The sequence below is a fragment of the Apodemus sylvaticus genome, chromosome 2 (genome assembly GCF_947179515.1).
Source record: "Apodemus sylvaticus chromosome 2, mApoSyl1.1, whole genome shotgun sequence".
Taxonomy (NCBI): Eukaryota; Metazoa; Chordata; class Mammalia; order Rodentia; family Muridae; genus Apodemus; species Apodemus sylvaticus.
The window spans coordinates 170,397,994-170,416,175 of NC_067473.1; positions in this window are offsets into that span (position 1 = coordinate 170,397,994).

Genomic DNA, 18,182 nt, shown 5'->3' on the forward strand with positions numbered 1-18,182 from the left:
TAATTTTTTGTCTACCATTTAATCTGCATTATTTTTCATGATAATCTTGAATTTTAATGTCTTTTTATGTATTTCCTCTATTTTATCAAAAATGTTTTCATTGTAAATCTTTGATTTTATCACAAATGTTTCTAATTCCACATTCAATTAATTTATAAAGAGTTTTATATCTACCATTTTATATGTAAATTTTTCCATGAAATAGTCAATTTTAACGTGTTTGTCTATATATTTCTTGAATTTTACCTGGAATATTTTCCTTGTAAATTTTCAATTTTATCTCAAAATGTTAATAATTACACCTTCAATCAACTTAGAATTATCTTCATGCCTATCATTTTATCTGTATAATTTCCATGATAATCTGTAATTTTAACATCTTTTTCTATATATTTATTCAACTTTATCAGAAATATTTTCCATGTAAATCTTCAGGTTTATTAGAAAATGTTTATAATTCCACTTTCAATCAACTTAGGAATACTTTTATGCCTACCATTATCATATCTATATAAAAATTTCCATGATAATCTTCAATTCTAACATGTTTTCTACATTTTCTACAATTTTATCAGAAATATTTTCCATGAAAATCTTCAGTTCTACCATAAAATGTTTCTATTTCATATTTAAATTAATTAAGCAATGTTTTACATGTCTACCATTTTACTCTTTAATTTTCCATGAAAACTGTCAATTTTAATGTGTTCTTCTATGTATTTCTTCTATTTTATCTGAAATATTTTCCATGTAAATCTTTAGTTTTATCATAAAGTATTCTTACTTCCCTTTTCAATAAAAAAGGAAAAAAGGAGGTTACCATAGGCTTCTCACAGTGAAAAAAAATTTAGAAAATTAAAGAAAATAATAAATAAATAAATGAATATAAGTCTAAGTTGTTACTTATAAATAAAAAATTTCTCCACAAAACTATTTCTTATAACCTGCTTATACTAGTGAAATCTGTAATCCATCTACATGTCTACTGACAATATTTGGGTTAAATATATAATGCAACAGCTACACAAAGAATTAATATGTATTTGCTTGAAAAGAAAGGCCAAAACACATAAACAACAATAAAAACAACACAATATTCTAAGGCTACATATTTATAATTCAGAAAACAATGTGAATTCACTTCTTCCAAGAAATGTGTTTTTACTGTGAGTGATATATATAGACTTACATGTAAACTCTAAAATAAAGGGTGGGAAGCAGATTGTGTACACGTAAGGAAAGACACTGTCTTTTATGAACTATGTTAGATTAATACATATGGAGTGGAGAGGGCAGGTGGTGGTATAATTATAAGAATTATCATCTTGTTTGTGATAGAGATTCTTTTTTTTCTATTTTTAGCTAGAACACATTCTGACATTAAAAAAAAAGAAGTCTGGAAGTACAGATATCATTTAGCAGCAATTTATTTAGATATCACTCAGCATCCAGATATAAGCCAGGAATGTGGAATGTCCAGTAAGTTTAATTGTTAAGGTATGAAAAAACTGATTTCAAACACAGGAGACAGACTACAAAGGAAGCTCACTGCTGTGCTCTATAACACATTGCAACTCAAATCTTGTAATCATTGTCAGAAAGAATAATTGAGAATCTCATTGCTTAAGAGCACAATTACCATAGAGAGCTTGCCAAAGCTAAGATCTTTTTGTACGCTGGCTAAATATATGAATAGGAAATCTAAAACTGGGACTTGGGAGGGTCATGTTCCAAAAAGCTCCTGATACTTAATTCTCACATTTCACTTCAAGAAATGTGTTAGTGAATTTGTCTCATATTCTATAGCATCTATATCATGGGTGGTTGGATTTAGAGAGGTATTTCTGGACTGCTCCTGAGAAGACAAGGTTTGACACTTTAAGCCTAGAAACAGGGTTGCTCCATGATGCTTCTCGTGGCCATGAGGTCAAAGTCACCATTTTTGTCTATCAAAGAATGAGAAGGAATAGATTCCATTGACCTCCATGTTGATGTAAAACTTGGAAATTGTTCGGAAGTGGAGGAGAAGATTGCTGGTGATATTCTTGTGGTCATTCCTGCTAAGGATCATCGTTCTTGGAAGAAGATTCAAAAGTGGATCTTTCATATCATTTAAGATTCTCCATCACTTTAACTCCTGCATGGGTAGGGGAAGAAATGATGAGTAAAATGGTACAAAGGCGCCTTTGGTCTTCTATCAGTTCAATCACTTATCCCAAGCACTGTTATAAGAGTCAGATACTGAGGATTCTATTGCTTCAAAAGCAGTATTTGAAACCTGGATAGAAACACATAGTCCCTTCAGGATTTTCAGAGTGTGTAAATTAATGTTTTGATGTGGAAAGTGATGCAGCTAGAAAGGCAAACACAGAAATTATTAATACAGAGATATTTCTGTCCATTTCCCCCCAAAGCCATTTAAGTGTAATGATGAAGACTGAGAGAAAATAGAGCCATTCAAGGACTCTCAGAACCACTGGGAATCCAAGATTAGGCTATTTCTAACTTAACTTTCATTGTTCCAATTGAGTTGTAGCCAGACATATCCTATTGTCATTGAGGCAAATCTACTCTATTAATTTTATGGTCCTGATCACTCTCCCATGCATCATGTTTTGGGATTTTTTTTTTCTATGTCTTTAGGAATATCTACTTATTCCTGAGAATAAAGGCAATGACAATGGTAGTGGAGACTGATAAATGACCGGGGAAGTGGAAGAAGGTGATTGAGGATGAGGTCAGATTTACCTGATGCTTTGGTAGCAGCAGTTTCAAGAAATGAATCTAGGGGAAAAAACCAGATTGCAGCAATTATTTAAGTCTTATAAAGCTCACAAATATCTGATACTGAAATAAAATTTTTGGCCACTGTCTACATAAATATTAAAGGTGCTGTCTTACTTCTCTAAGATTCTGCTAGAGAGCTAGACATATACAGTGTAATAGAATTACCACTATTGCTGTTATAATAAGAAATTGTCCTGCCTTTTAGTCCTAACATTTTGTTAATTTTGTGGCTGATTTTGCTGAATATTCATTTTTCAGTGTCAAATTTTATTGTTCTTTTATGGGTTATTTTCGCTAAATACTGGGGTTTTACTATTATGTTTTTCAGTGTGGAACAAGGGGAACACTTCTCCATTGTGTTGGAAGTAACCATTGAACTATGACTATGGCAACAAACACTGAGGTTTATCAAAAAAACTACAAATAGTTTTACCTCAAGACACATCTCTACCACTACTGAACATATACCCAAAGAGGCTTCATGATATGGCATGACACTTATGCGACTCTTTTAGCAGTAGTGGATATATGGCTGGTAGAGCTTATATGAATAAATCACTATGCATAAAGAGCTAACGGTAGTGAAGAACTGATAAGTTCCTGAGTAAATGGAGAGTGATGATTGAGGGCAAACTCAGCTTTCTGTCCTCATAAGGTAACATCATCTTCAAAGATTATACCTATGAAAGAAAAATCAGATTGAGCCGTTAAGTCTCCATTGTGTATAAATAAAGCTCCATAGAAACTTTATTCATAATAGAAACTCAAAATAATCTAATTGGTCCTTAGAGAAAGACCACATAAAGCAAAGGTCACACATTTACATAATGAAATACTACTCACCTATTAAAAAAATCATCATGAAAATTTCAGGAAAATGGAAGAAATTAGAAAATATCATGCTCACTAATGTAACCAAAACCCAGAAAGACTCGCATGCTAAGTATTCACTAATAAGTGGATATTAGCAATAATTACATGGTTATCATGCTACAGTCCATAAACTCAAAGAACATAAGTAACAAGGAGGGCCCAATGGATGGTGAAAGAAAATAGGCATCTGAATTTGAAAGAGGGAGAAAAACTTGGTGAAAGAGAGGGAGAAGAAGAGGCATGGGGACTATAACTAAGAATCAGTTAAAAAATAACAAAAAAAAAAAAACCCCTAATACCCAGCTCACAGTAGCCAGAATAATCAGATCCACAATGAACTCATACATAGCAACAGACAGCAACCACACTTCCTAAAAAACTTAAGAGGAAACAGGAACAAGAGAACAAAATACCCATATAACAAAGACAAATCCTGATATCAGCTCCGAGTACCATAACGTTTTACATAAGCATAAAAAAAATCAATACTTGCAATAATAATATGTGTACACTGGAGAAGAATTATCCTGCCACAGAAGGCACTGAATAGACAAAATACATAAAACCCATGAAAAACATATTAAACAACCTGTATGGGTTTGGCATAAATAATTAAAGAGGAAATGTATAAATTTCCTAATGAAATACAAGAAAACACAAACAGTAGAAGAAATGAAACTATTTAAGACCAGCCATTGAAAATAAGATCAATAAACATTCAAATTGAGGGAATTATAGAAGTGAAAAATTTAAGAATTTAAACAAGAACTACAAAGGCAAGCTTGAACAACTGATTTCAAGAGATTAAAGGGAAAATTACAGTCATGAAGTATATGAGAGAAGATATAGACACATTGGTCAAGAAAAAATTTAAAAATAGACTCCTGACAAAATAATCTAAACAACATTCAACATTAAGAAGAAAAAAATGAAGTCTGAGAATAATAGGCACACAAGAAGAGAAGAAATGCAGGTCAAAGTTACAGAAATTATTTTCAACAAAATCAGATAAGACCATATTTGCATTTTTAACAAGTGACCTATATAAAAGAAAAAGAATAGAGAATCCCACTAAATTGGATCAGAAAAGAAATTCACCTCAGACCATATGAATGTGAGCAATGAACTGACAGAACATTAACAGCTGAAAGGGAAGAAATTAGTAACATAAAAATGCAGGCCTTCTAGATTTAAACCTTCCTATTCATTAAAGACTAAGAGCAAGAATGGTCCAGGAATATGTGCTTTAGACTCAGGATATAATAGATTTCAGCTTAGACCCACCAAAACTTACAATCTCCATAAATGGAGATATGAGATATTCCATGATAAAACCAAATTTAAGCCAATACCTACTGCCACTGAAACAAATTGACTCTAGAATTTTGTTTGTTTGTTTGTTTGCTTTGTTTTTGCTTTTCCTCATATTTTTGATAAGGGATAATGTCCCCTTCCTTCCTTATCAATTTGGGAAAACATTTGCTGTCTCTCTAGGGATGGAAATATGTTACCATTTTTTAGGATAAAAGGGATGATAGTGATAATGGATAACAAATAAATGACTAGGGAAAAAGAGGAAGAACACTGAAGGTGAGATAGACTTTACCTCTTGATTGTGGATGAAATTATTTCTGGGGAGATCTCTAGGAAAGAAAAAACAAATTGAGGTGAAAGCTTAAGTACCCAGTTCTCAAGACCTAACAATGTCATGTTGTCCTAAGCTGCTTCCAACCACTCTCTGCATAATCTAAAATTCACCCCCGCCCTTACCACTATAAGATTCTACTAGAGAGAAGGAAATATTCCTTTTGGCAGCATCCCTAATATGTGGTTACCCATCTACTCTTAAAATAAAAATGTCCTGTAGTGAATAATTTTGTTATGTTGAAGTTGATTTTGCTGAATATTCATATTTCAGTGTCTAATTTTATTGTCCTTTTACTAATTTCTTTCTTTAAATATCTAGTTTGTAAGTAAATATGTATTTCAAGAAGAAAACCTAAAAGTAAATTACTGCACAGTATCTTAAAGTAGAAAATATGTAAGAGAATAGGATTTATCTCTCTATGGGCAACATTAGAATTATCATCTGATACTGTTACTGACAGCAAGACTGGGCATTTATCTTCTTCAATGGAGAAGCCTCTACTGTACATCAAGGCTAGCTATGTGTACTGTTCACTTATATCCTTCACTGGACTTTCAGTCATACCACCTTCTCCTGCATCCTTAAATTACAGAGATTCATTCTGCTAAGGAAACTCATTTTCCACATCATGCTAATAATTTTATTAAATTCTGATTGTACATCAAGAAGGATGACCTGAAAATGTCTAAGAGACAGAATTAGGTTCTGCCAAATGAAATATTCAGCCAACCTTTTTGTTTATTATCTTCCCTTTTCTTTCCTACCTAGCAATGTCTGTTAAGTACCAGCAAAGTCTACATCAATACTGAGTTGATTTATACCTGCTGATCAGCAAGACCACTGTTATAAGGGCTGCCAGCATCTTGCCAAGGACTATGGATATCCAACAGTGTTTTTGGAGCACAAAAACTGACAATATTTAAAAAAAATAGAATAATGGCTCCTATGAACCCCAACTGAGTAAGCTCACCTGAGGACTGTCATCTGTGATTTCTCTTTGAGAATTGAGTCCAACACAGGGTATAATACAGAAAAATTATCAGTGTTTTTTCTCAGATGTCAGAAAGGTGACCTTTGTAATGGTCTTAAATGACAACACCAAACACAGAGCTCAATCATTAGAACTAATATTTGCTTATTGTTTAAGTATAATACTGCTTCTTGATACTATCAATAATACTTCTTCATTAATTGTAATTTTCATTTGTATATGCATATTTGTTTATGCAATTCTATATATTTATATAACTGTGAATTTATGAATGTGAGTGTGTTTTAATAGGGGAGTATTGAAAAATGTATTTGCATTTATGTCAACTATGTTGCAGTATACAACAAAGGATATTTTGAGTATCTCTATTCATTATTCTCTATCAGCTAATACAGGTCATTAGGCATTTGTACCATGTATATAAGTTCACTAGGTTTTCAGTTTTCATGAACATAATTTATGGTTTTGTTGCATAATAATCTGGCACTAAAATGTACACACTTTTTAAGCAGTTTAACTCTCACCCTGCCCCCCCCTTACAAAAATATAAAAATAATTCTCAGAGGCTGTAGTGTTTGTGTATCTCAGCTCTGAAGAAGTAGATGGTGTACAGAAGAAAGGTGGGTTTAGTATCCTTAAGGGAGTTTAAGAAGATTGCATTTTGCTTTCAATGGCAGACCAGAATAACTACATATATTTTAAGGAAAAAAAAGTATTGCATTTTTGCCTCTTTGAATATATTATTGATCATTGAAGCTAATGATTTACTGATCAGGTCTGATACAGCATTTTGATTTTCCTTAGCATATTATAACCATGTTCTGATTTATACTCTTGACCTTGTTATCATTATAAATAATTTTATACAATATATTCTAACCATATTTTCCACTTGAACAAATCCTCCAAGATTCAGCTCACAGATCCATCTCTTTACATTTTCTTTCTCTTTCAACTTAGAACATTGATCAGCACATAAAAATCGAAACAAATCAGAGTAGAATGAAAAAAACATAATCAAGTGACCCCTCATGCCAATACATACAACCATAAGACCACAAAATTGTAAAATATTATATACTTGTGTATGTGCATCCTACTGGTTTGATATTTTCTTATTTTCACCCCTTTATTATTTTCTCATTTGTATTTAAAGAATTTCATTTGTTCATTTCTTACAGGTAATAAGTCCTATAATATAAATATTTTGCTCTTTGATATTTTAAGATGAGTTTTGATCCACAACTCATTTCTGCTAGGGAAGCAGGTAGGCTGACTATATATATTTATCTCCCTTCTATTCTCCCAAATCCAATATTCTAGCCTCATCCACAGTTCTGGACTAGAATATCTGCTGCTGCTATGTCCCTTTCTGCTCTGAACTCATCCCAGTGGATCACATATTTTTCTTCTAGCCTTCTTTTTCTGCAAAATTCTCCCGCTATTTCAGGACCCAAATGAAGCATGAAATCCATGTTAAGCCACAGTGCATTGTTGCCAAGGAAGCAGGTCAGCTGCCTGCAGATCGTGAGTCTTCTATGTTCTTCCAGATTCAATTCCCCAGACCAATGCCCATTTCTATACCACACTTTATGAGATGAGCAATTTAGAGAGTCTGAACCAATTCCAAAAGAACTAACTAAACACCAAAACTAAATCAGGGTCAAATAGATCAACTAAACAGTCCCATAATATCTGAAGAAATAAAAAGGGTCATAGAAAGTTTCCCAACCAAAAAAAGCACAGGACCAGATGGCTTCAGTGCAGAATTCTATCAGACCTTCATAGAAGACCTAACACCAATACTCTTCAAACTATTCCACAAAATAGACACAGAAGGAACTCTACCCAACTCATTCTATGATGCCACAATTATGCTGATACCAAAACCACACAAAGATCCAACAAAGAAAGAGAACTTCAGGTCAATTTCTCTTATGAATATTGATGCAAAAATACTTAATAAAATTCTTGCCAACCGAATCCAAGAACACATCAAAACAATCATCTACCATGATCAAGTAGGCTTCATCCCAGGGATGCAGGGATGGTTCAATATAAGGAAATCCATCAATGCAATCCACTACATAAACTGAAAGAAAAAAAAACATATAATCATCTCATTAGATGCAGAAAAAGCATTTGACAAAATTCAGCATCCTTTCATGCTAAAAGTCTTGGAAAGAACAGGAATTCAAGGCCCATACCTAAACATTGTTAAAGCAATATACAGCAAACCGGTAGCCAACATCAAACTAAATGGAGAGAAACTTGAAGCAATTCCTCTAAAATCAGGGACTAGACAAGGCTGTTCTCTCTCTCCATATATTTTCAATATAGTACTTGAAGTTGTAGCTAGAGCAATTAGACAATTTAAGGAGGTCAAGGGGATACAAATTGGAAAGGAAGAAGTCATATTATCACTATTTGCAGATGACATGATAGTCTAATTAAGTGACCCAAAAAACCTCCACCAGAGAACTCATACAGCTGATAAACAACTTCAGCAAAGTGGCTGGTTATAAAATCAACTCAAACAAATCAGTTGCCTTCCTATACTCAAAGGATAAGCAGGCTGAGGAAGAAGTTAGGGAAATGACACCCTTCCCAATAGCCACAAACAATATAAAATATCTTGGTGTGACTCTAACCAAACAAGTGAAAGATCTATATGAAAAGAACTTCAGGTCACTGAAGAAGGAAATCAAAGAAGACCTCAGAACATGGAAAAATCTTCCATGCTCGTGGATTGGCAGGATTAATATAGTTAAAATGGCCATCTTGCCAAAAGCAATCGACAGATTCAACGCAATCGCCATCAAAATCCCAACTCAGTTCTTCACAGAGTTAGAAAAAGCAATTCTCAAATTCATCTGGAATAACAAAAAACCCAGAATAGCTAAAACTATTCTCAACAACAAAAGAAATTCTGGGGGAATCAGTATCCCTGACTTCAAGCAATACTACAGAGCAATAGTGTTAAAAACTGCATGGTATTGGCACAGTGAACGACAAGTGGACCAATGGAATAGAATTGAAGATCCAGAAATGAACCTACATACCTATGGTCACTTGATCTTCGACAAAGGAGCCAAAAACATCCAGTGGAAAAAAGATAGACTTTTCAAAAAATGGTGCTGGTTCAAGTGGAGGTCAGCATGCAAAATAATGCAAATTGATCCATTCTTATCTCCATGTACTAAACTTCACTCCAAGTGGATCAAGGACCTCCATGTAAAACCAGACATACTGAAACTAATAGAAAAGAAACTGGGGAAGACCCTAGAGGACATGGGCATGGGGTAAAAGTTCCTGAACAGATCACCAATAGCTTATGCTCTAAGATCAAGAATTGACAAATGGGACCTCATAAAATTACAAAGTTTCTGTAAGGCAAAGACACTGTTAAAAGGACAAATGGCAACCATCAAATTGGGAAAGGATGTTTACCAACCCTACATCTGATAGAGGGCTAATATCCAATATATCCAAAGAACTCAAGAAGTTAGACCCCAGGGAATCAAATAACCCTATTGAAAAATGGGATACAGATCTAAACAGAGAATTTTCACCTGAAGAAATTCAGATGGCTGAGAGGCACCTTAAGAAGTGCTCAACATCATTAGTCATTAGGGAAATGCAAATCAAAACAACCATGAGATTTCACCTTACACCAGTCAGAATGGCTAAGGTCAAAAACTCAGGAGACAGCAGGTGTTGGTCAGGATGTGGAGAAAGAGGAACACTCCTCCACTGCTGGTAGGGCTATAAGATGGTACAACTACTTTGGAAATCAGTCTGGCGGTTCCTCAGAAAACTGGACCTGACACTTCTGGAGACCCTGCTATACCTCTCCTGTGAATATACCCAAAGGATTCCTCGGCATGCAATAAAGACACATGCTACATTATGTTCATAGCAGCCTTATTTATAATAGCCAGAACCTGGAAAGAATTCAGATGCCCCTCCAAGAAGGAATGGATACAGAAAATGTGGTATATTTACACAATGGAATACTACTCAGCAATTAGAAACAATGAATTCTCAAAATTTTTAGGCAAATGGTTTGATCTGGAAAATATCATCCTAAGTGAGGTAACTCAGACACAAAAGAATACACATGGAATGCAATCTCTGATAAGTGGATATTAATTAGCCCAGAAGCCCTGAATACCCAAGGCACAAATTGCATAACAAATGACTCCCATGAAGAAGTATGGAGAGGGTCCTGATCCTGGAAAGCATTAATCTAGCATTGGAGGGAATATAAGGACAGAGAAAAAGGAGGGAGGTGATTGGAGAAGGGATGGAGAGAAGAAGGTTTATGGGACATATGGGGAGGGAGGATCCGGGAACGGGGAAATCATTTGGAAAGTAAACAAAGAATATAGAAAATAAAAATATTAAAAAAACCCAAACTGAGGAAATTGTCTAAGGGAAAATTTAATAATTCAAATGTAATTACAAAGGCAAGCTTGTGCAACCAATTGCAATGATAACAGGCAGAATTTCAGACATTAAGGATATGATAGAAGATATAAACATATTAATAAATAAAAAATAAAAAAATATACTCATGACACAATAACCTAGAAAACATGGGACATTAAGAAGAAACAGAGTCTGAGAGTAATAGGAGTAGAAGAAAGAGAAGAAATTCAGGTCAAATTTAAAGAAAATACTTTCAACACATTCAGATAAGACAATCTCCCTATTTTTAAAAATGACCTATATGAATGCAAAATAATATTGAATCCCACTAAATTGAGTCAGAAAATGAAGTCACCTCAGACCATATTAATGAGATCAATAAATTGTCAGATAAAAGAAAAAAACTTTAACAGCTAAAAGTGGAGAGAACTAAGTAAAATAAAAATTCAGGCCTATTAGAATTATACCTCCCTACTCATTGAAGACTAGCAGCAAGAAGGTTCCAGACATTATGTGCTTGAGACTCAAGGGTGTGTAAATGGTTTCTCATGCTACAATACCCAGCAAAACTTTCAACTACCATAAATGAAGAAATGAGATTTTTCCATGATAAAACCAAATTTAAGCCAATGCTCTACTGCCACTAAAACAAATCGTCTCTATTATTTCATTTTTTGGTAAGGATCATATACCCTTCCTTCCTTATCACATTTGGAAAAACTTATTCTGTGATTTTAGGGAAAGTATTATATAATCATTCCTTAGGGTAAAAGGGATGTGGGTGATGGCGGATTACAAATAAATGCCTGGGGAAATAGAGGGAGCTAAATGAAGGTAAGTTAGACTTTACCATTTGATTCAGAAAAAGCTTCTTCAAAGGAGTTGATCTCTAGGAAAGAAAAAAAGATTGAGGTGAAAAGTTAAGTCCCCAGTTCTCAAGACCTAACAATGTCATGTGGTCTTAAGCTCTTCCAACCACTTTCTACATTAACTAAAATTCACCTCCCTTGCCACTCTAAGATTCTGCTGGACAGAAGGAAATATTCCCTTTGACAGCCTCCCCCAATATGTGGTTACCCATTTACTCTTAAAAAAAAGTTCTACAGTGAATTATTTTGTTATGTTGAGGCTGATTTTGCTAAATATTTATATTTTAGTGTCTAATTTTATTGTCTCTTTAATAATTGCTTCCTTTAAATATCTTGTTTGTAAGGATATATTTTTCAAGAGGAAAACATAAAAGTAAATGACTGCACAGTAACTCAAAGTAGAACATATGCAAGATAATAAAGTATGTGCACAAGGAGTTGCATTTCTCTGTCTACTAGAAAATAAGTTTAGAATTACCATCTGATTCTGTTATTGACAGAAAGGTTGTGTATTTATCTCCTTCAGTGGAGCATCTTGTAATCTACAGCAAGGTTATCCATATGTACTCTTCACTTATGACCTCACTGGACTTCTGTAATATCAGTCTTACTACTTTGCCATGTATCCTTACTTCCAAGAGACTCATTTTGCTAAGAAAACTGATGTTTTCTCTTGATGTAAATAATTATTTTAAATTCTAGTTGTACATCAACAATATTGACAAGAATATGAGTTAGAGACAGGATTACTCTCTGCCACATAAAAATTTTAGCCTATCTTTTTATGTATTATCAGCCATTTTCTTTCTTACATAGCAGTGTCCTTTAAGGCCGAGCAGAGTCAACTCCAAAACTGACTTGATTTCTATGTGATGAGCTCAGGGCCAGCAAACCCATTGTTATAAAACTGCCAGCACCTTGCAGAGTACTCTGGATTTCCAAGGGTATGTTGTGACAAGCACAGCAACTGCTGTTACATAAAATAATGGGAAAAAAGTGGCCCGTTTGAACTCCACCTGAGTAAACTTACATCTGCTGACTATCATCTGTGATTCCTCTTTGGAAATTCAGCCCAACAGCATATGATGCAGAAAAATTGTCAACGTCTCTTTTCATAAACATCAGAAAGGTAACCTTTGCAATGACTTTCAAGGGCAATTCTGAAGACCCAGTTCAATCTAGAATGAATATTTGCTTATTTTGTAAGTATAATGCTAGATTTTGATGCTATCAATAATGTTTCCTCAATGAATGTTATTTGTGTTTGTATGTATGCATGTATGTGTATGCAATTCCATATGTGTTCATACCTGTAATACTGTGAACTTTGAATATAGTATAATATGTGATATATTTGTACACATACTTGTATTTACGTATAGTGTCATATGCTCCAATAATTATCATGAGTATCTACATTCATTATTCTATTTCAGTTTCTACAGTTCAATATGCATTTTTACCACGTGTATTCTTTTACACTAGGTTTTCCGTTTGCATAGACCTAAATTACTGTTTTTTTGTGTAAACATCTGGCATTAAAATGTATACAAATTTTAATCAGTCTGACTCTCACCTACAAAAAATATTCTTGATTCTCAGATGCTATAGAGTTTGTAATTCTCAGTTCTGAAGACACAGAAGATGTAAAGCAAAAGTGAGGGTTTAATATCCTGAAGGGAGTTTAAGAAGTCGACAATGTGCTTCTGGATGGTAGACCACAAAAACTTCATAATTCTTAAGAAAAAAGATGTATTACATTTTCTGTCTCCCCTTATTGCAGCTCTGTGACTTTTGCTGATTGTATACGTGTGTTATACACATTATGCCTCTTCAAAGATATTGGTGATCTTTGATGCGAATGACTGATCAGGTCTCATATAGCCTTTTAATTCTCTATTATATAATTACCACCATGTTCTAATTTTCACTCATGATATTGCTATCATTAAAAGTAATTTTACATAATATATTCTAAGCATTAATTCCCCTTGAACATATCATCCCAGATTCAATACAACCACCCAAATACTTTCACTTTAGCACATGAAGAGGCATATAAGCTTCAAACAAATCAGATTAAAATGAAAGGAAGACTTTGAAGCAAGTGACCCATCACACAGATACACAAAATACTAAAACAAAAAACTGGAGAATATTACAAATATGTGTGCATATGCATCCTACTCTGATTTAATATTTCTATATTTTCTTCCATGTTTGTCTTATTTTTCTCATTTATGTTTAGAGAATTTTATTTGTTCATTTCTTTCAAGGGCATCAATCCCTATAATGTAATTATTTGCTCTCAGTTTTGTCTTTTAAAGGTTCATTTTTGGTGCCCATGTCACTTCTGCAAAGGAAACAGGTCTGATTACTGCATGTATACATCTCTTTTCGGTCCTTACAAATCCAGTATTATAGCCTCCTCTACAGCTTTGTAGGAGAATATTGGACTGCTGCTAAGTCCCTTTCTATTGTGAACCCATAGCAATAGATCACATATTTTTCCTCCAATCTTCCTTCCCCCAAATTATCCTATATTTCAAGATGCAAATGCAGAAGGAAATCCATGCTAAGGCACATTTCTTCCATGACAGGGAAGCAGGTCAGCTCCCTACAGATATTCATGTCTTTTTTCCTCCAGATCTAATCCCTCAGTCTCATTGCTGAATCTATACTACACTTTATGGGATGACAGACTAAGCCCATTCCAAAAAGCATAACTGAGCAGATGCTGATAGAATACTATTCTTGCCTCTGTCCTCTAAACACACTTGTACTTAGATTAAGTGTCATTAAGGCATTCAAAGCAGTAATTTTAGGAACTCAAAGAGCAATAAAAATAAGCTTCACCAACTTATTATCAAGATACATGTTCTGCTTTCCACCCTCCTGCACACATACTCACATCATTAGCCTATCCCATTACTAAGAGTCTGCTACCAATAACCAGGAACTACTAATACCTGGCTCCCAGTGTCCATACCAATCAATGAACCAAGTGCTCATACCAAGCAGCTCATAGCCACCATGCTTTGCTAAAACCTGAGGGGATACAGTAAGCAAGGAACAAAACACGTACAAAAAAAAATAAATTCAAATGTCAGCTCTCAGTAGCATAATTTTGAAACAGAATAAAAAAACATTAATTGCCCCCAATGATAGAGTACTAGAGACCATCTCTCTCCTGCCACAGTAGGCACTGAATAGACAAAATACATAAAACCTAACCCAGGTATCCCTCAACAGAAGAATGGATGCAAAAAATGTGGTATATATACACAATGGAGTACTATTCAGCCATTAGGAACAATGAATTCATGAAATTCTTAGACAAATGGATGGAGCTGGAGAACATCATACTAAGTGAGGTAACCCAGTCTCAAAGATTAATCATGGTATTCACTCACTAATAAGTGTATATTAGCCTAGAAAATTGGAAAACCCAAAACATAATCCACACATTAAATGATGTACACGAAGAACAGAGGAGTGGCCCCTGGTTCTGGAAAGACTCAGTGTAGCAGTATAGAGGAAAACCAGAACAGGGAAGTGGGAAGGGATGGATGGGAGAACAGGGGGAGGGAAGAGTGATTATGGGACTTTTGGCGAGTGGGGGGGCAGAAAAGGGGAAATCATTTGAAATGTAAATAAAAAATATATCGAATTAAAAAAAAACAAAACAAAAAACAACAACCTGAAACAAAGAATTTTTACCTGAAGAATTTTGAATGGCTGAGAATCACCTTAAGAAATGTTCAACATCATTAATAATTATGGAAATGCAAATCAAAACAAGCCTCAGATTTCACCTCACACCAGTCAGAATGGCTAAGATTAAAAACTCAGGAGACAGCAGGTGTTGGTGAGGATCTGGAGAAAGAGGAACACTCCTCCACTGCTGGTGGTATTGCAAGCTGGTGCAACCATTCTGGAAATCAGTCTGGCAGTTCCTCTGAAAACTGGGCATGATACCACCGTAGGACCCTGTTATACCACTCCTGGGCATATACCCAGAGGATTCCCTGGCATGCAATAAGGATGCATGCCCCACTATGTTCATAGCAGCCTCATTTATAATAGCCAGAAATCGGAAAGAACCCAGATGTCCCTCAATGGAGGAATGGATACAAAAAATGTGGTATATTTACACAATGGAACACTACTCAGCAATTAAAAACAATGAATTCATGAAATACTTAGGGAAATAGTTGGAAGTGGAAAATATCATCCTAAGTGAGGAAACCCAATCACAAAAGAACATACATGGAATGCAGTCACTGATAAGTGGATATTAGCATAGAAGGTCTAAATACCCAAGACACAATTAACTTATCAAATGATTCCCAAGAAGAAGGAAGAGAGGGCCCTGGTCCTGGAAAGGCTTGATGCAGCAATGTAGGGAAAAGAGAAGTAGGAGGAAGTTAACTGGGGAATGGGGGGAAGAAAGAGGGCTTATGGGACTTATGGGGAGGAGAGAACCAGGAAAGGGAAATCATTTAGAATGTAAACAAAGAATATAGAAAAAAAAAGATAGATCATTAACAGCTAAAAGGGAATAAAATTAGTAACATAAAAATGCAGGCCTTTTAGAATTAAAACCCCCTTCTCATTGAAGACTAAGAGCAAGAATGGTCCAGACATGTTCTTCAGACTCAAGAGACAAGATGTCAGCTTAGGCTACAAGACCCAGCAAAACTTTCAATCACCATAAATGGAGGTATGAGATATTCCATAATAAAATCAAGTTTAAGGCAAAACTCTACTACCAATGAAACAAATTGATTCTAGCTTTGTTTTGTTTGTTTCATTGTTCATTTTGTTTTTGCTTTTTTTCATTTTTTGGTAAGGATAATGTCCACTACCTTCCTTATCAAGTTTGGGAAAACTTTTGCTGTGTCTCTAGGGAAAGTAATATGTAATCTTACCTTAGTATAAAAGGTATGAGAGTGCTAGAAATAAATGACTATGTAAACAAAGGAAGATGATTGAATGTGAGTTAGACTTTACCTCTTAATATGGATGCATTCGTGTCAGAGGAGATCTCTAGGAAAAAAGAAACAGATTGAGATGAAAAGTTCACTTCTCAGTTCTCAGGACCTAACGATGTCTTGTGGTCCAAACTGCTTCCAACCACTCTCTGCATAACCTAAAATTCACCTTCATTGCCACTCTATGATTCTGCTACAGAGAAGGAAATATTCCTTTAGACAATATGTCCAGTATGCTGTTAACTATCTGCTATTAGAGTAAAAATGTTCTGAAGTAATTCATTTTGTTATGTTGAGACTGACTTTGCAGAATATTCATATTTCAGTGTCAAATTTTATTGTCCTTTTACTAATTACTATCTCTAAATATCTAGTTTGTAAGAATATATTTTTCAAAAAGAAAACCTAAAAGTAAATGTGCATATAGTATCTTAAAAAGTAGAATTTATATAAGGGAATAACGTGCATGCATAGGGAGTTGCATTTCTGTGTGAGCAATGAGGTAAGAATTATCATCTGATTCTGGTATTGACAGAAAGATTGTGTATTTATTTCCTTCATAAAGCAGATGCTTCCTGGAGTAGCTTGCAATCTACAGCAAGGCTATCCACATGTACTGTTCACTTATGTCTTCACTGGACTTCTGTAATCTCAGTCTCACCATCTTCCCATGTATCCTGACAACACAGAGACTCATACTGCTAAGAAAACTCACTTTCCACTTCATGTCAATAATTTTCTGTAAAATTCTGATTGTGAACCAACAAAGATGACCTGAATATATCTAAGAAACAGAATTAGGTTCTGCCACATGAAATATTCAACCTATCTTTTTGTCTATTATCTTCCATGTTCTTTCCTACCAGCAGTGTCCGTTAAACCTCAGCAGAGTCTACATCAATACTAAGTTGATTTCTACATGCTGAGCTAACAAGTCGATGGTTAGAAGGAATGCTAGCACCTTGCAGAACACTATGGATTTCCAAGAGTATTTTGGGACAAGCACAGAAACTGTCATTATATTTAAAAAAGTAGAACAATAGCACCTGTGAACCCCAACTGAATAAGCTCACACCTGAGGACTGTCATCTGTAATTCCTCTTTCAAAATTGATTCCAATAGGGTATAATGCAGACAAATCATCAATGTGTCTTTTCTCAGAAGTCAGAATTGTGACTTTTGTAATGATCTTAAAGGACAACACCAAACATCCAGCTCAATCATTAGAGTTAATATTTGCTTATTGTATAAGTATAATGATGGTTCTTGATACTATCAATAATACTTCTTCATTGATTGCAATCTCTGTTTCTGTATATGCATCCAGATCCAATCCCTTTGTCCCATCTCCAGCTCTATATCAGACTTTCTAGGATGACCAGTTTTTACCATCTGACCTGATTCCAAAAGAAATATCTAAGGAGATCCTGACAGAATATTCTGCTTTCCTCCCTCCTGTACAAATACTCAAACCATTAGCCTATTCCATTTCTAAGAGTCTGCTACCAAGAACCAAAAAAAACCTGATAATTGTCTCCCAGTGACCATAACAATGAGATCCACAAAGAACTTATACCAAGCAACATGCA